General features: G+C 45.2%; 1 long non-coding RNA gene across 1 annotated transcript in view; it reads left to right on the top strand.

Moving 5' to 3' along the window:
• LOC311515170 overlaps nt 1-18,930 on the top strand; it is a 21,272-nt gene extending 2,342 nt beyond the window's left edge. The window contains exons 2-3 of the long non-coding RNA XR_014710071.1: nt 16,939-17,020; nt 18,737-18,930. This is a non-coding gene — a long non-coding RNA (uncharacterized lncRNA). The remainder of the gene's footprint in view (nt 1-16,938; nt 17,021-18,736) is intronic.
• The last annotated feature ends 808 nt before the right edge of the window (nt 18,931-19,738 follow it).

The following is a 19,738-nucleotide window of genomic DNA, read 5'->3' as shown; positions in this document are numbered from 1 at the left end:
ATTTAATGAAAAATTGATTTATGATTTTGCTTAGCCGACGGTTTGTGATAATGCAAGTACTGAAGAGAAATTCTGTACTTTGAAACTGTTTGTGTGCCTAATTGTGCAAGGTGCTAAGGTTCTCATGTTCCATAGACTTCAGTTAGCTTTAAGGATTCACACACTCAGGATCTTCCAGGATCGGTCCCTACATGTTTGTGTGTCTGGAAGTTGTAGCTTGTGAATTCTGATCCCAGAGGAGTCTCCCATACAAAAATGATTTATCAATGCAGTCATTCGTGGTCACCTTACCTAGGTAATAACTTGCATTCCCAAGAAACGAAAAGATAAATGAGAATGGAGAGAGCTGAATCCAGCTTTGGGATTTCGATGTGAGTTTTATACTGTCCGTTTTTAAAATGACATGATCTTTGGTGGTCGTAGGAAATGCATTCGTGTCCATCTCACCAGATGCAATAGTTTATGCAGTTTATGCAGAAGTGTTTCTTGTAAGACACACACAATCCATTTAAAGATTATCACATGAAACCATATTTACTTCAGAGGACTGTAATAATTACACCTTCACTTGAAAAATCCCCAGGACTTTGGCTGCTGTGTCACAGATTTATACTCAAACATTTCCATTTGATGCTCAAAGTGTGAAGTACTCTTTAGTGGCAAGACAATTATCTGATTCTACTAATAAATGAATGCACTAGTAGTCATTTTTAATTGAACAATTATAGGATATTGCACTGTCAGTTGATTATAGAAGTCATTTCATAAATGTCAAAAATCTCTTTAAATGAATTATGAAGCTCCAAAATAACTCCGGCAATCAGCCAGCAATAACACAATAATCTGTTTACCCTGTTGTCAGGCGAACTATCACCGTGTTTTTTTTTCTTTTGAGGGGGGGACTGAATCTTAAGGATTATACTCCCGCTCAGACTGCTGCAACCACCTAGGCTTTAATTAATAAAGACTGTGAGTGTTGTCAAGAGCTTTGCCATGTATTAAATAGCAAGAGAAATTAGAGTTATTTTTGAAAAGACACCAACAGCAAGCATAAGGATATCTCTCTTCCCTGAATGAAGAAGGTTGAATCTAAAAATTTGTTAGTAACAGTACAGTGGAAATTTTCCCCTTTAAATGCTTCACTCGCTACTGCAACCTTTATTTTGGCATGATACAGAAGCATAATATTATAAGATTTACCTTCTTCCCTTGCGAACCAATACCTGTCTTTATTTTCCTTTTGGCAATAAATGCATACACACTAATGGCTGTCTTCATGCTAAGAAATAATCATGGGGCAGATCATACCCTTCTCTAACATCCATGTTGTGGACACTTCCCCCAGAATTTCTTTCTTCTTCTACCTTCCCACACAAATGAAAGTGCATGTTTGGCCCACAGGCCCCATGGACACACCAAGGTGCGAGAGGTCAGAGGCCCTGAGCCTCTCCATCATCTCTGACCTTGCTCTTTTACAGGACAGCTCTTTCACTGGTTGCTCCAGATCCTCTTTAAAGGGGTGGATCCGCATCGTGTAAGGTAGTCTCTGGTTGTATTAGAGGAATCTCCATTGGGTACAGAACGGGGGTGGGCAATGCCTGTATGGTCAAGGAAAAGAGATGGTGGGGGACACTGCTGCAGAGGAGGTGACCCCAATGTGGGAGACAGTTGTGTGCAAAGTGGACCTTTTGCTAAAATATAGATGGCAATGGTGTCTAAAAGCATACAGTGATTTTTGGGTGACCCACTTTTTGGTGCTCAATGGGAGATGCCTTGGGTATGGATCTCAGAAATGCTGAGCCCTCCCTACTCCAAATAAAATTAATGACAGCAGTGAGTGACCAACACCTCTAAAAATCAGGCATTTGGTTCCTCAAACTGGGCACCCCCAAAAAGAATGGACACTCTTAGAAACCACAAATCCTTTTATCTCTTGACAATATAGGGAGGAACCTGTAACCTTGGGTTTTCTCCTTGGCACATGTATGGGTGCAGCTGTGCAGGATGTCAGATCATTTAATCCTCTAAGGCTAAAGTCCTCCAAAGCCACATACAGCTGGAAAAAAAAGTAAGAGAATTGAGTCATAGATGGTCTTAACAATTAATCTGGTATCTGCATGACCTCTGCACCTCTTTAAGCTATTTGGGGAGGCTTCACATTGGGAGCAGAAGAACCCTCCTTATCGTTTGTGCACCATAAACTAGCACAGAGGGTTGTGTGGGGAATTGAGCCAGAGAGAGGATGCCGCTGGAGTGGCACAATCACCTTGCACAACCTAGGTGTGCCTGTGACTGAGGCTACTAGTCCAGCCCTGAAGTTGGAGTAGCAGTTGAAGGACAGATATACTGAAGCCACTGGTTGGTTGGGGGCATCTATTAATACTCAGTCTTTATCCACATCACCCGCATTAAATCCAGTTTCTCAGGGGAAATGAAATCCACCATATGTGATCATTCACCCTGGGACTAGCACCATTAAATGCACACTGTCCAGTATATTGGACTAGCACTGTTAACACTACTATAAAGACTGTCAATGAAATCTATATTAAATATTTTAAATATACTACATTTGAAAATCCATGGTTGGAACAGATTTCCTTATCATCATGTGTATTCAACCCATTCAGATAGGCAAGACCAAACTAGTTTCTAACATGGTTGTGTAAGGGACCAGGGCTTAGGTGGTCTGGTCTAGTGACTACAGCTGGGCTGAGGTCTGCCTACCAGGGATGGTAGTTGCAAGCAGGAATTGGAGGACACACAAGAGACAGGTTCCGTAAGCAAGAATCAGGATCACAGTCAGGCTGGAGTCCGAGACCGGAGATCAGAGGTAGTACCAAATCTGGAATTAGGAGGCAAAAGTAAGGGTCAGAATCGGGCTGGAGTTAGAGGCCTGAGGTCAGGAGAGCAAAAAAAGTCCAACATTTTAGCAGGCTGAAGATTGTTTGGCTGCCCGGACAACTTCCTGGGGCAACTTCCTGGGGTTAAATAGGGTGCTTGGCCAATCAGAGGGCTGCAGAGTGCCATTAGTCTGGGTCTCTTGGACAGCACTTCCTGTGGCATGAACTCTGCATGGTGCGTCCTGGCTGCATCTGGTTTCCTGGTGGCACTGTGGGAATATCAACTGTCCCAGGCTCTGCAGGCCTGGATTCTAATCCCCAAATCCTTATAGACTGGGATACTGTTTAAACTAAATAAAAGTTCATGTAGAAAAGGCCTACAGGGACAGAGTTTTGTTCTCTTGGAAGATGCTAACATGGTTTCTGATCTAGACAGGAATAACATTTTCAAAAACACCTAAATAACTCTGCAGACCCAGACTCTAGTCCCTAGGTCCTTACATCACCCTCCACCTTCTTCAGGGGTGCCCCTTTTCTGTCAGGGTAGGTTTATCTGGATGGTCTCGATGTAACCTTTCTACCAGGTGAGGGGCATGGACATGGGCAGCAGGTTCCTAGAAGCTTTCTTTGAGACTACATCCTCCCAGTCAATTAGGTAGTACAGTCCCCTCCTCTGCCATTTAGAGTTGAGGATTGCATCGACTACATATTCTTCATGTCCTTGGAGCTGGACTGGTGGGGTTGGCTTTTGGGACCAATCGGGAAAGAGGTCCTCCGTGTAAGCCTTCAGGAGGGATACATGGAAAGCGGAATGTACCTGAAAAGGTCAAAGGAGCTGTAATTTGAAAGCGAAGGGGTTGATTTGCTGACCGATCTGGACAGATCCAAGGAACTGGTGGTCTAGCTTGTGGGACAGCCTGTTTGTACGGAGGTGCTTTGTGGCAAGTCAGACATTTTGCCCTACCATGAGAGCTGAGCCTTCCTGGTTTGTGTACCACTTATAGATGAAGCTATGTTTTGGTCATGGGTATTTTTAGTAAAAGTCATGGACAGGTCACGGGCAGTAACAAAAATTCATAGCCTGTGACCTGTCCATGACTTTTACTGTATACTTCTAACTAAAACTTGGGTGGGGGGCTGTGGGTGCTCTGGGGGGCAGTCTGGGACCCCTGTTGGTCCTGTGGGGGAGGGTTGGCGGGGCTGACAGGGGCTCCCTACCCAGCTCCACATGTCCCTGGCTCCTAGGCATTGGAGGGGCCAGGGGGATCCACGTGCTGCTCCCTCCACAAGCGCCAGCTGCTCAGCTGTCATTGGCCGGGAACCGCAGCCAATGGGATCTGCAAGGGCGGTGCCTGCAGGCACAGACAGCATGTGGAGCTGCCTGCTTGGCTCCTCCTCCACCTAGCAGCTGCAGGGCAATGCCAGTGGGAGCCAGGCAGCCCCCGCACCCCTAGGGAAGTACCTCTCGCAGCCCTAAGCCCCTACCTTAGCCCTGAGCCCCCTCCTATACCCAAACTGCTGCTGCTGGCCCAGAGGCTGCACAGGCCGCTGCAGAAATCATGGAAATCATGGAAAGTCATGGAATCTGTGACTTCTGTAACCTCCATGACAGACTCATAGCCTTACTTATAGTCTCTTTTCACATCTTTGAGGTGGTCCTTAAGTTCCTCCTGGATATGGTGAATTCATTGGACCCAGTCGGAAGCTGCAGGATTTGGGGAGGTGGCTGGCAAAGCCAGATGGAAGTGAGGGTGGTAATCATAATTGTCAAAGAAGGGAATCATCATGTGGCAGGTGGGAGAATTAGTTGTCTTGATGGGAGTTGACAAAGTACCTCAGGTATTGCTCTAATACTTGGTTCACCCTCTCCATTTGCCCATCTATCTGGGGATGATACATGAAGGAGGTAAAAGCATGAATGTCCATTAGCCGGAATGCTTCACGCCAGAAGCGTGAGACAAATTGCAGGGCCTCGATCCGAGGTGACACAGGCTGGAAACCCATGAACATGGACCATATGAATCACTAGCCATTGAGTCTTTGTTTCACCAGAGGGCAGGCTGTTACAGAGGACGTAGTATGCCATCTTGGTTAGTTGGTCTACAACAGTCAAAACTTCTGTGTGAGTCAGGGAGTTCAACTATGAAGTCCAGGGTGGTTGAGGCCCAAGGTCTAGAAGGGGTCTCCAGGGATACTAGGGTGCTGAGGGACTTAGCATATGGTGTGTTGGTGGGTGCACACATGTCACAAGAGTTAACATAGTCCTGAACTTCGGCCTGAATATGGGCCACCTGAAGAAATGAAAAGCTGTGTGGAAGGTCTTAAGGCTGTTGAATTGGCAGGCTGTTGGCAGGAATGGAGTGTTATGGCAGAGATCATAGAATCATAGAATCATAGAATATCAGGGTTGGAAGGGACCCCAGAAGATCATCTAGTCCAACCCCCTGCTCAAAGCAGGACCAATTCCCAGTTAAATAATCCCAGCCAGGGCTTTGTCAAGCCTGACCTTAAAAACCTCTAAGGAACGAGATTCTACCACCTCCCTAGGTAACGCATTCCAGTGTTTCACCACCCTCTTAGTGAAAAAGTTTTTCCTAATATCCAATCTAAACCTCCCCCACTGCAACTTGAGACCATTACTCCTCGTTCTGTCATCTGCTACCATTGAGAACAGTCTAGAGCCATCCTCTTTGGAACCCCCTTTCAGGTAGTTGAAAGCAGCTATCAAATCCCCCCTCATTCTTCTCTTCTGCAGGCTAAACAATCCCAGCTCCCTCAGCCTCTTCTCATAACTCATGTGTTCCAGTCCCCTAATCATTTTTGTTGCCCTTCGCTGGACTCTCTCCAATTTATCCACATCCTTCTTGTAGTGTGGGGCCCAAAACTGGACACAGTACTCCAGATGAGGCCTCACCAATGTCGAATAGAGGGGAACGATCACGTCCCTCGATCTGCTCGCTATGCCCCTACTTATACATCCCAAAATGCCATTGGCCTTCTTGGCAACAAGGGCACACTGCTGACTCATATCCAGCTTCTCGTCCACTGTCACCCCTAGGTCCTTTTCCGCAGAACTGCTGCCTAGCCATTCGGTCCCTAGTCTGTAGCTGTGCATTGGGTTCTTCCGTCCTAAGTGCAGGACCCTGCACTTATCCTTATTGAACCTCATCAAATTCCTTTTGGCCCAATCTTCCAATTGGTCTAGGTCCTTCTGTATCCTATCCCTCCCCTCCAGTGTATCTACCACTCCTCCCAGTTTAGTATCATCCGCAAATTTGCTGAGAGTGCAATCCACACCATCCTCCAGATCATTTATGAAGATATTGAATAAAACCGGCCCCAGGACCGACCCTTGGGGCACTCCACTTGATACCGGCTGCCAACTAGACAGGGAGCCATTGATCACTACCCGTTGAGCCCGACAATCTAGCCAGCTTTCTACCCACCTTATAGTGCATTCATCCAGCCCATACTTCCTTGGAGATGGAGCACTTCTAGCCGGGGGCACCCTGTTGGAAAGTATATGTGACCACTGAGGTAGATGATCCCTTCCTGTGTGGAGCACTGCCTCTTGGTTCTGTCTCTTTGCTCAGGCTGTTCCATCACCTCCTGGGCCAACAGATCACCCTGCAAAGCGGACCAGATTAAATCAAGCATGTCTTGGTGTTTTGTGGCACTGAGGAAGTTGCAGGGTGATTCTTGGCTAGGCTCCTCGCTTTCTTGGTAGGATTTCTCTTTCGGGATAAGGTGTCAGTTTTCCCATTCCTGGTTCCCAGCTGCTAGGTGATGATAAAATCAAACCAAGAGAAAAATACCGCTCACCTGGGTGGTATTTGGTTTAAGGCTTGAGCCTTCCACTGATATTTGAGGTTTTTATAGTCTGGAAAGACTTGCACTGGTTCTTGGGCTCCCTTGAGGTGACAGTGCCACTCTTTGAAGGCTGATTTGATTGCAAATAGTTCCTTATTTAATATTTCATAATTCTGGTCAGCTGGGATGAGTTTTTGGGAATAGCAGGTGCAGGGTGCAGGACTTCCTGCAGATTATGCCTCTGGGAGAGTAACTCCAGGGCTAAATTGGAAGCTTTGGCTTCCACTATGAATGCCTGGACCAGGGCTGGATGTGCTGGAATTGGGATGGTGGTGAAATCAGCCTTGAATGGTTTGAAAGCCTGGTGAGCTTTGGGTGTCCAAACAACCTTGGCAATCTAGCAGGACCTGAGCCCAGTCTGGATGGTCTTCACCTTCTGAGGGTCCACCCTCTGTGGAAAGGATGTAATCCAAGAAGTCCTCTGTGAAGGACTGGTCAAAGGTACAGTTTTTCCAGCTTCACAAATAGGCCATGCTTTCATAGGCTTTGCAGGATGGAAGAACCACAAGTGTGTCATGGAGATAGATCACTACATACTGGTCCAGGATATCACTAAATATGTCATTCATGAAGTGTTGAAAGATCACAGGTGCATTGGTCAGCCCAAATGGCATTACTAAATCTTCAAAGTGCCCATAGTGGGTTTGAAACACAGAATTCCATTTGTCTCCTGCCCTGATGTGCGCTACTTTGTAAGAACCCCTGAGTTCCAGTTTTGTGACGATTCTGGCAGACCTTACGCAATCTAGTAACTCTGAGATCAAAGGCAGAGGATACGGGTTTTGGATCCTGACATGGTTTGGGGCCCCAATAGTCTATGCAAAAGCATAGCGTCCCATCCTTTTTCTTGATGAAAAGAGTTGGAGCCCCTGCAGGGAAGGTGGAGCACTGGGTGAAGCCCTTGGCCAGGTGTTCCTAGATGTAGTCATGAAGGGCTGCAGGTTCAGGCTCGGACATTGAATAGATCTGTCCATAAGGGACCTTCGCCCTGGGTTGCAGATCTATAGGGCAGTAATAATCTTGGTGCAGGGGTGAGCATGTCCATGTTCTTCTTTTCGAAAATGTCCATGTAATCCCAATATTTTTCAGGGAGATGGGGATTTAGGCTTGGGATGATTCCTTCTGGCTAGCTGCCACCAGCTGGAGTCACTCCACAGGTGTGGTCACTTCCAGTTGGCCTTAGGAGCCTAGGACAAGAAGTTTGGGGCTAGCTCCTCTGCACAGGAAGACCCTTTGGCAGTAGTCAGAAGGGAAGTTGATCCTCTTTTCTCTCCAGAAGATGCAAGGGTCATGCTTCTCCAGCCAGGTGATGCCAAGAATTAGGGGAGAATATGGGGAATGGATCATGTTGAACTGTAGCACTTCCCCATGGCCCAGGATTACAGCCTCTAGGGGCACTGTTTCTTGAGTCACTGGCCCTGAGGACAGGAGGGACCCATCAATTGTTTCTACGAGAACTGATGTGGACTTTAAACAAGGGAGATTCATCGTGCTTGAGTGGCTTTGACATCTCTGAAGTTATCAGTAGTCCTGGTATTGACTGAGCCCCTGGAGGGGGGTAATTGGCTTGGCCGCATCCCAGGTATATAACTCCATTTATACTTGGAAGTGTGGGGAGGACCCATGTGTCCTGGATCGGGTTTCTTTTGAGGGCTGGGGATTAGTTCCTTAGCACAGCATCTGGGTGGTGCCCAGGCCTGCTCCCCCTAAGTGGCCTGGGCGCACTTGTTTTCCAACTCCTTGAGGGTTCGAGGTTTGCAGTGGGCATGAGGTAAGAGCATGTCCTGGTGCTCCACAATAAAAACATAGGTTATTGTGGCATCACTGTTCCATTTCTTCCAAGATCAGGTGTTGGTGTTCCAGATCAACCTGCATCAGTTCCTGGTTGAGCCCTGAGGTTTTTGGGGTAGGGTATAGCTGGACTGGTAGCAGGGTGCCCCTCCTCTTCTCCTTTTGCTCATGCAGCCGGATATCAATGTGGAGAGAAAAGGAGTACTTGTGGCACCTTAGAGACTAACCAATTTATTTGAGCATAAGCTTTCGTGAACTACAGCTCACTTCGTTGGATGCATACTGTGGAAAGTGTAGAGGATCTTTTTATATACACACAAAGCATGAAAAAATACCTCCTCCCACCCCACTCTCCTGCTGGTAATAGCTTATCTAAAGTGATCACTCTCCTTACAATGTGTATGATAATCAAGTTGGGCCATTTCCAGCACAAATCCAGGTTTTCTCACCCCCCCCCACCACACACACAAACCCACTCTCCTGCTGGTAATAGTTTATCTAAAGTGACCACTCTCCTTACAATGTACAAAGGAGGTGCTGTTGTCATCATGAATTGGTCGGAATATGAACAAGAGGCTGCTCGGAAGCTCTCCAACACCACTTTCTACAAGCCATTACCCTCTGATCCCACTGAGAGTTACCAAAAGAAACTACAACTTTTGCTTAAGAAACTCCCTGAAAAAGCACAAGATCAAATCCGCACAGACACACCCCTGGAGCCCCGACCTGGGATATTCTATCTGCTACCCAAGATCCATAAACCTGGAAATCCTGGGCGCCCCATCATCTCAGGCATTGGCACCCTGACAGCAGGATTGTCTGGCTATGTAGACTCCCTCCTCAGGCCCTACGCTACCAGCACTCCCAGCTACCTTCGAGACACCACTGACTTCCTGAGGAAACTACAATCCATCGGTGATCTTCCTGATAACACCATCCTGGCCACTATGGATGTAGAAGCCCTCTACACCAACATTCCACACAAAGATGGACCACAAGCCGTCAAGAACACTATCCCCGATAATGTCATGGCTAACCTGGTGGCTGAACTTTGTGACTTTGTCCTTACCCATAACTATTTTACATTTGGGGACGATGTATACCCTCAGATCAGTGGCATTGCTATGGGTACCCGCATGGCCCCACAGTATGCCAACATTTTTATGGCTGACTTAGAACAACGCTTCCTCAGCTCTCGTCCCCTAATGCCCCTACTTTACTTGCGCTATATTGATGACATCTTAATCATCTGGACCCATGGAAAAGAAGCCCTTGAGGAATTCCACCATGATTTCAACAATTTCCATCCCACCATCAACCTCAGCCTGGTCCAGTCCACACAAGAGATCCACTTCCTGGACACTACAGAGCTAATAAATGATGGTCACATAAACACCACCCTATACTGGAAACCTACTGACTGCTATTCCTACCTACATGCCTCCAGCTTTCACCCTGCCCACACCACACGATCCATCGTCTACAGCCAAGCTCTGCGATACAACTGCATTTGCTCCAACCCCTCAGACAGAGACAAACACCTACAAGATCTCTATCAAGCATTCTTACAACTACAATACTCACCTGCTGAAGTGAAGAAACAGACTGATAGAGCCAGAAGAGTTCCCAGAAGTCTCCTACTACAGGACAGGCCTAACAAAGAAAATAACAGAACGCCACTAGCCATCACCTTCAGCCCCCAACTAAAACCCCTCCAACGCATTATTAAGGATCTACAACCTATCCTGAAGGATGACCCAACACTCTCACAAATCTTGGGAGACAGGCCAGTCCTTGCCTACAAACAGCCCCCCAACCTGAAGCAAATACTCACCAGCAACCACATACCACACAACAGAACCACTAACCCAGGAACCTATCCTTGCAACAAAGCCCGTTGCCAACTGTGCCCACATATCTATTCAGGGGACACCATCACAGGGCCTAATAACATCAGCCACACTATCAGAGGCTTGTTCACCTGCACATCCACCAATGTGATATATGCCATCATGTGCCAGCAATGCCCCTCTGCCATGTACATTGATCAAACTGGACAGTCTCTACGTAAAAGAATAAATGGACACAAATCAGATGTCAAGAATTATAACATTCATAAACCAGTCAGAGAACACTTCAATCTCTGGTCACGCAATTACAGACATGAAAGTTGTGATATTACAACAAAAAAACTTCAAATCCAGACTCCAGCGAGAAACTGTTGAATTGGAATTCATTTGCAAATTTGATACAATTAACTTAGGCTTGAATAGAGACTGGGAGTGGCTAAGTCATTATGCAAGGTAACCTATTTCCCCTTGTTTTTTCCTACCCCACCCCCCACCCCCGACGTTCTTGTTAAACCCTGGATTTGTGCTGGAAATGGCCCACCTTGATTATCATACACATTGTAAGGAGAATGGTCACTTTAGATAAGCTATTACCAGCAGGAGAGTGGGTTTGTGTGTGTGGTGGCGGGGGTGTGTGTGTGAGAAAACCTGGATTTGTGCTGGAAATGGCCCAACTTGATTATCATACACATTGTAAGGAGAGTGATCACTTTAGATAAGCTATTACCAGCAGGAGAGTGGGGTGGGAGGAGGTATTTTTTCATGCTTTGTGTGTATATAAAAAGATCTTTTAGACTTTCCACAGTATGCATCTGATGAAGTGAGCTGTAGCTCATGAAAGTTTATGCTCAAATAAATTGGTTAGTCGCTAAGGTGCCACAAGTACTCCTTTTCTTTTTGCGAATACAGACTAACACGGCTGTTACTCTGAAATGTGGAGAAAGAGGTTGGTTGATGCATCCAAATGCGTCGGGCTCTCAGTGCTGCCTAGCTAGTCTTTCACTTCCTCACTGAGCTCATGCTGAAAATGATGCAGTTGGGCGGCCTCGTTCCACTCAACATCAGCTGCAAGTTGCCAGAACTGGGCACCATACAAGGCAGTTGGCCCTTGCCCCTTGCTGGAGCCTTTGCAGTGTTGCTTCCATGGAGCGAGTGTGATGAGGTCATCAAAGACTATGGAAAATGTTTGCAGGAAGGCATTCCAGTCCTTTAACACTGGGCTGCTTTGGTCCAGCACGGGGGAGTCCCAGTCCAGCGCTTCTTCTGTAAGCAAACTGGTCACTAATCCCACCCTGGACTTGTTGGTGGGATACAGTTGAGGGCGGGGCAGGAAAAAGAGATGACATTGGTTCAGGAACCCACTGAACATCTGGTGGTTCGTATCAAAATGTTCGGGTTGTGGTACTGTGGGGCTCAGTTCAAAGGGCAGTGGCCTACAGCATGGAATTGTAGGCCTGGAGCACAGACTTTTCTTCCTGGGACTGTGTTAGCTGTTCACAGAGTGTCTGATTTTCTGCTAGGATCTGAGCCACTGGGATGGTTTAGAGTTGCATGACCTGCTCGTGGGGAATCCAGTACCCCAGGGGGTTGGTGGGTGTTGGTTGACCTGCCCCTTCCATATCCCTGTTCAGGGGCTCCCATGCAGGGGGTCAGAAGTGGATGTGGGCAAACTGTAAGGGACCAGGTGTAGGTGTAGGTGGTCTGGCTAGTGGTCACAGCTGGCCTGCGGTCTGCTCACCAGGGATGGTAGTCACTAGGCAGGAGTTGGAGTAATCGCAAGAGCCAGGTTCCATAAACAAGAGTCAGGGTCAGAGTCAGGCCAGGGTTGGAGACCAGAGATAATACCAGGCTGGAATCAGGAGGCAAGAGTCAGTGTCATAGTCAGGCTGGAGTTCAGAGGCAGTACTAGGTTAGAACTGAGCAGCAGGAATGAGGGCCAGAGTCGGGCTGGAGTGGGAGACCAGAGGTAGTACCAGATTGGAAACAGGAGGCAAGAGTCAGGGTTGTAGTCAGGCTGTAGTTGGAGATTGGAGATCTGATCAAGCGAAGTCTGGTATTACAGCAGGTCAAAATCTGTGTGGCTACCCAGACAATTTCGTGGGACAAAACCTGGGTTAAATAGGGTGCTTGACCAATCAGAGGGCTACAGGCTACTGTCACTCTGGGTCTCTTGGGCAGCATATCTCTTGGCACCTACTCTTCATAGAGCTCCCTGCGTGCGGCATTGTGGAACATCAGCTGTCTCAGGCTCTCCAGACTGTGGTTCTAGTCTCTAGATCCTTACAGGTTGGGATACTGCTTACACCAAGAACAATTTAGTGTAGAAAAGGCCTACAGGGACTGAGTTTTGTTACCTAGGAAGATGCTAACATGGTTTCGCATCTAGACAGGAATAACATTTTCAAAAGCACCTAAGTGACTTAGGAGTCCACGTCCTATTTTAAAAAAAATTATGTAGGTATTTTGGAGCGTAAGCCTCTTTGAACTCCTCCACTGAAAGGCCTCCTAAGTGCCGAAGTCACTTTTGAAAAATGGGACTTAGGCTTCTATGTCACCTTGGGTTTGTCTATGCAGAAGCGGCCATCCATACAACGCATCTAAGCACCTGTGTCGACAGACTCAGGCTTGTGCTACCGTACTAAAAAAAGCTGTGTAGGTGTTGCAGCTCAGGCCCTGAAACTTAGGGATGGAGGTGGGCTTCAGAGCCCTAGTTTCAGCCTCAGCCAAAATGTCTGCATAGATATTTTTAGGACAGTAACATGAGCCCTGTGAGCCTGAACCAGCTCTATTTCATTCATATACGCTGGACACAGTGCATAGAAGAGCAGCTAGCGGCACTGGGGCTGAGGAATAGATCCCCTAGCCCACATGGAAGGAGACAGTTGTCAGAACCTCCTGTCAGTTAGAAGGCAGACAACAAACCGGAGCCTGGAGAGGAAAAGGAGATGCCCATTCTCAGGAGCCAGGGGAATCACCTGGGAATAGCAAAAGATCAGCTTTGTTTTAAATATTCTTCAGATTTCAGTTGTAAGGCTCTGATTTATATCCCTTGTAACTCCACTGATTTAATGACACTGGATGGCGTGTAAGTCAGTGAAAGATTTAGCCCTATAAGCTGAGGGTCTGCTTTGCCACTTCCTTGTACCTTGTCGTCATTTACACTTTCGCCAAGTTGGTATCCATCACAGCCTGACTGACAGATTTAATACCTGCTTTGTTCTCACTTTAACTGACTCTGCAAGGCAGTGGAGAATTAGCCCCATAGAATTTTAATTGGTATTGAATTTAAATCATCATAAATTCCTCCACTTTAAATGTAGTTTTATTCCTTAAAATTGTTACACATGCCACTGAAGAGCCCTTGCAGGGACCCAGTCCTGGTATCTGTCTTGGTTAGTAAGATAAAGCCTTTGTAGTTAGTAGGTGGCTGAGACCTTGCCATATGCTGTTGGTAGACAGCAGCAAAGCTTTATCTTGCAATAAGCATACTACCAGCAATCTCTTAGGGGTTTTTTTTATATATATATAATGCACCAGCACATTGTTCAGTAATATGAATGTCAATTAACTAACTTGTAAGTAAAACGATTCTCCCAGGAATCACATCAACTGCACTGTGGGTAAGTTTAGATTTCAAAGATGCCCCGATCCCTCACTCTGTGATGAAGGAATTGAACAGCATTAACCTTTTCATGTGCACTAACAAAGACAAGTTCAGACACGATGTGCTGTAACTACTACACATCTGTGTTTTGTTTTTGCCCAGGGCCCTCTACAATTACCCAGCACTTCAGAGCTAATATCAGGAGCAAGTTTACCTTTTTTTTTCTTTCAATATTTCTCCAAAATGACAGCCTCATTATCTGACAAAAGATAACCAGGTACAATATGGGGTATGTATAATATATATAAAGATTTTATAAAAGGATAGTCTAAGCTATTATAAAGAGATCTAGCAAGAAGATCCCTATCTTTATAAACTGAGCTGTGTTGCATTTAATATTGTGTTTAGGCCAATAAAACAACTAGAAAACAAACTGTGCTCATTTATACCCGGGGAGCCCCATTCTATGTCTGCAACTAAATGCATAGTTTGGTCCAAATACTGTATTTTTCACTGCCTTGCAGTTTGCATAGTCAAAGTGAGAACAAAGTAAGTATAAACTGCTCCCACTCGGGTTGGGATGGATACCAACTTGGCAAACGTGTAAATGACTACACAAGATGTAGGGAAGTGGAGAAGCAGACCCTCAGTTTATAGGGGCAAATTCTTCACTGACTTACATGCCATCCAGTGTCATTAGATCCAGGGAGTTATATGGGATATAAATCAGGGCCTTACCACTGAAATGTAAAGAATATTTAAAAAATGTATTGTGTTAAAGTTTCTAAGCAAGAGCAGAACTCCATTGAGCTCGATGATCTAGACCGAGAAAGGGTGCGAGGAGAAACAGAGGTGAAATGCGTTGCCCAAGGTCACCCGACCAGTAAGTTGCAGAGCGAGGAATAGAACTCACCTGTCCTGACCTAGTGTCCAGTGCCTTATTTGCTGTTTCTTTGGATATATCTGCACTGCAAATAGACATCCGTGGTAGGCCTGTGTCAGCTGACTTGGGCTCAGGCTAAGGGGATGTTTAACTGCGGAGTAGATGTTCAGGCTTGGGCCGCAGCCCCAGCTCTGGGACCCTCCCCCGTTGCGAAGTCCTAGAGCCTGGGATCCAGCCTGAGCCTGAACATCTACTCCGCAGTTAAACAGCCCCTTAGCCAGAGCCCTGTGAGCCTGAGTCAGCTGGCACAGGCCAGCCACAAGTTTTGAATTGCTCTATAGACACCCCCTCTGAGACTAGCTCAGGGGATTGATAATGGGAATCTAAAGGCTTTAACTCAATGTTGCTGGTTCAGCCCTGACCCAGTTGGCCTATTTGAAATCGGTTAGTGATCTCAGTCTAGTTCCCAGTGAACAGGACACTACATCACAAAAGTACTACTAGTACAATGGCACCTACTGGGGGCTGTCTCCACAGATTAGCCATTGGTATAATATTAATAACCGATATCTCGCCCTTCCGCAGGGACTTTTCAGAACTAACACAGTAACCCTAGAGGTGTTCGCTTTGGGTCAGGACTAAGGCACATGGTGGGGTGTTGTGAAGAATTCATAATGCACTGTTCCTATTCTAGGGCTAGCTATCCAGCATCTTTCATAAGCACCAATCTCACTAAAAATATTTAGAAAAGGCTGCATGCACAAAGACAATATACAATATTTATATATAAAATAACTGGACCCACACACGCATGCATTGGGGAGAAATGGGAGGGTATAGTACCCTGTCAATGCAGATATGGATTATATAGTGTGACTTCTTAGTTGGCGTTGTAAATCTCTACCATGCTGATGTCATTTTAAATCCGTAGATATTTTAGTAACACTACATGGTGATAAAACTAACAGAAGAAAATTGTGCCAGATGAATATAAGGTACAGCCCTTTGTGCACATGCTCGTTGCCTTATGCTGCCCATTTGTTCATTTTGTAGTCACACTGGATGGTAAACTTGTATTGGAGGCTGTCTGGGATGTAGACTATATTGAAGCAATCTTGTAATGAGAATAGATTACACCTATGCGATTTCTATTTGTCATTCCACTCCTGTGAATTCTCTGACAGGATGCCGTGCCTTTTCAAAGTATTCCGTATTTGGTATTTTGATCGGTTGCCCATTCTTTTCCTTACTAACAGATGAAGCTGTCCATGAGACAGGTAGGAAGGTAGATATGTTCAGAAGTTCCACAACATAGTCTGGTAGTATGTTACTATGCTAACCTGCTGTGCCCCCACTTTTCTTTTTGCTGTTTCAGAAGTGCCACCTCAAGCAAGAATCACAAAATAGATCAGTCCCCGTTTAGTGGCATAATAAAATGGAGGTCCACGTTTGAAATCTGACTCTGGGCCAGTTTTGACTCTCAGTTGCACTGGTGTAAATCTAGAGCAACTCCACTTAGGCCAGTAGGAAAGTTACACTGGTGTAACAGGACAGACTCTGGCCCTCTGTCTACTCACAATTACTTTGACACAAGAGTAGGGAATATTATGGAGGCGACACCATGAGGCTTGTGATACTCAGCACAAATGTCAGCTAATCAGAAAGCAGCAGCATTATCGGAACTCGGAAAGATGCTGAATTTAGCCCACTCAGCAGGTAGATATTCATGATGGCGTGATTCCCCTCTAGTTGGAGGTAGACAGAGATTATACAAGGGGAATAAATAAGACATTCAGAAACATGCTAGTTTGATCTTGACACACTATTGCCTACACTCTGGATTTGTGACCTGTCTAGAGCACTGAGCCTGTGTGTGGGCAAGTTTCTGGAGCCTCACTGAAGTCCGGCACAGAACTGGGGCTTTAGATTCTTCCTTTCATTGGAAAATCCCAATCCAAGGTTCTACCAAAATGGGTAGCACTAAGCGGCAGCAATTCTAGGTTGGAGAAACCTAACAGAGGTGCACGTGGCCAAGGGAGAGAATAAAAATAAAACAAAGCACAGGAGTTCTCATGCCATTTCATTTTTTTCTTGAAGGTTCCACCTTTTGGACGTATGTCAAACTGAATTGGTTGGAAGGCAAGGTAGACATTTTGAGGATACCTGCAGGCATGTTAAGGTAACAAGGCATTTAACTGACATTATTCTTACCCCACTTTGAATTTTAAAAGAGGGTATTCTTCAAATGATTTGACATCTCCCTCCCTTTCTAATAATAAATATTGTACAGTTGAATCATCTTTAATGAGATATCGCAGTGGACAGCATATTATCTCAGATGACTCCTGCATTCCTGGATTATTTTGATTAAAATAGAATTTCTTCTCACATTCCCAAAGCAGACTGGTTGAGATTTCTGGTTTAAATCAAGATAGTATTGGCATAGAAGGCGGAATGTAGGATGGAGCAGCAGCCAGCAGCGGAGGGTGGGAGGGCGGGCGGTATAGATTGGAATGTTTGTGGGGAAGAGGGAGGGGAATGGAATGTCAGTCAGGAAGTGATGATAGAGGAGTGGGTGGAGACACAGTTGGAGGGGTGGGAGAGAAGTTAAGTGGGAGATGTTAGCAAGGCCTGGAGAGGAAAGGAGGAGTGAAAAACTAGGAGGTGATGCTAAAATGAGAAATGGTTCTGAAGAACAGGTGAGGGGGAAGGCTGAGCAACCAAGGAAGGTGGCAGCAACAACTGAAAGGGGCAAGTTTGATTTAGATTGTTCTATTTACAGGATAACTACATACCTTTAGTGGTGGGCATGGGCTTCTCTCAAATCTAAAGTCAGAATGAAAGGAGTAAGTAGCAATCTGATTAGGAGACAGCCATTAAAAAAAAAAGCAATCTGCAAAGACTTTAAATGACATCAAGTCATGTGCTGAAAAAAATATAAAAGAATGAAAAGGATATAAAACTTCATGCTTTGGAAAATAAGTCAATCCTACTTGACAGGAAGTTAGGAAGAAACTTTTCCTATGGACATGTTCTTCTGTTTTTGTCCAGTTGGTTTCTTGGATTTACCTTTGAAGTGTCTGATACTGGCCACTGCCAGAGATTGGATTAGATGAACCACTAGTCTGATCTGGTATGGTAAGGATGGTTAGGGCACCAGTCTAGGAAGTGGTAAACTGTGCTTCAATTCCCTGTGCACCACACACTTCCTCTGTGAATTTAGGCAAGTCCCTTACTTTTCTGTGCCTCAATTACCCATCTGTAAAATGGGGATAATAGCACTGCCCCACCTCACAAGGGTGTTGTGAGGACAAATACACTAAAAACTGTTGTGATGGTCTTTGAGATGTGCTCATGAACAGCTCTATATTACTATTATTAGTTGTAATTCCTATATCCCTAATAAAAATGATATTCACATGCATCTTGTCTTTTCTCAAAGAATTGGTACCTTCTGTATTCAAAGACCTGGGTTTAGATTTTCACAGCTATTCAGCTGTGTGTCAAACACCATTTAAATCTTGTCATTGTGTCCCTAATAATGAAAATTATGCTAATTGGTGTCCTGATTAAGCAGCACATAAAGTAGCCAACCGCCTTAAGAATGTTTTCTGTTGTTGTTGAATGAAAGTAACCGTGAAGCATTAATAAAATTGGCAGGTAGGAGGAAATTTCCCTATATCTTGCTTGGTTTCATAAGCCTTTCCTAGGGGTTCTTCAACATTTTCCTAGTGTGAAACATATCTTGAGAGTCTCTCACATGAACCACCCCCCTTCCAGTTCAAGATCGTGCAGCCACCTCCTCTCCGTTAGTCATCGCATAGCATCCCAGTGGCAACTGCAGAAATTGCTCATATGGAAAAGTAACAAAAGGAAGTATTTAATGTATTTTTAGGTGTCTCTTAATGGAATTTAGCAGCTGGAAAACAAGAAGGGGAGCCAACACCATGCAAACAGCCATCTCTTCACAGACCACCATTTGAGAACCACTGGAGTATCCTGTTACTGCCACTGATGCAATGATTTCTAAGATTACACTCATGATTGCAGAGGTGTTGAATTAATATTGTTTTGTTTCTGATTACGGCATTAGGCTGGGAGTAAGAAGATCTGGGTTGTATTCCTGGTTTGACCAAAGTCACAAATTATGTCTAAGGCAAATACATGCAGTTTCTCTGGGTAAAATTTCAAAAACTTCTAAGTGACTTAGGAATCTAAATCCCATTTTCCAAATTGACTTGGGTCCAGATATTTATATGCATTATGTGATGATCTACTCAGTGTTGCAAGACCTAAGTCTCATTTTAAAATGTGATTTCAGTTTTTAGGATCCTAAGTCTCATTGACTTTCTATATGTCACTTTCAGTGCCTTTGAAAATTTTACCTTCTCTCGCTCTCCATTTTACCATCTGTAACATGGGAATAATAATACCTGGCTACCTCTCAGAGCTGTTGGAGGAGTCTTAATTCAATTATGTTTGTCAACACTGTGAGAGTCTCCTATGGAATAAGTGGAAAGCATGATTTTATTTATTTTTATTCAATCACTCTTTTATTGTATTCAGTGGGAAAGCTTGAATAATCCATAGAGTTGTCAAATACATTGGGGAAGCCGGAGTTCCTGATTTTGCCCACCATGCTTCTGGCAAAGAAAGGACCTGAGAGACATTCCTAAACAAAAAATATAAACAAACTCGTGAAGCTACTCAGATACTTAAATGATTATTTTTTTTTGAAAATATGCCTTTATCAAACAAATAAAATACATTTTTGCCTTCATTTTCCCCCCTGGTTTTGGTGGCAGGTTTCCCGAGGCATCAGCATGTGAGTAGTCACTCCCTTGCTCTATTGATCCTGACAAGGACATGTGTTAAGGAGCCCAGTCCTCCCTGAGGC

Source organism: Lepidochelys olivacea (genome assembly GCF_965140295.1).
Source record: "Lepidochelys olivacea isolate rLepOli2 genome assembly, chromosome: 1".
NCBI classification, from domain to species: domain Eukaryota; kingdom Metazoa; phylum Chordata; order Testudines; family Cheloniidae; genus Lepidochelys; species Lepidochelys olivacea.
This window is presented reverse-complemented; position numbering and strand designations above follow the sequence as displayed.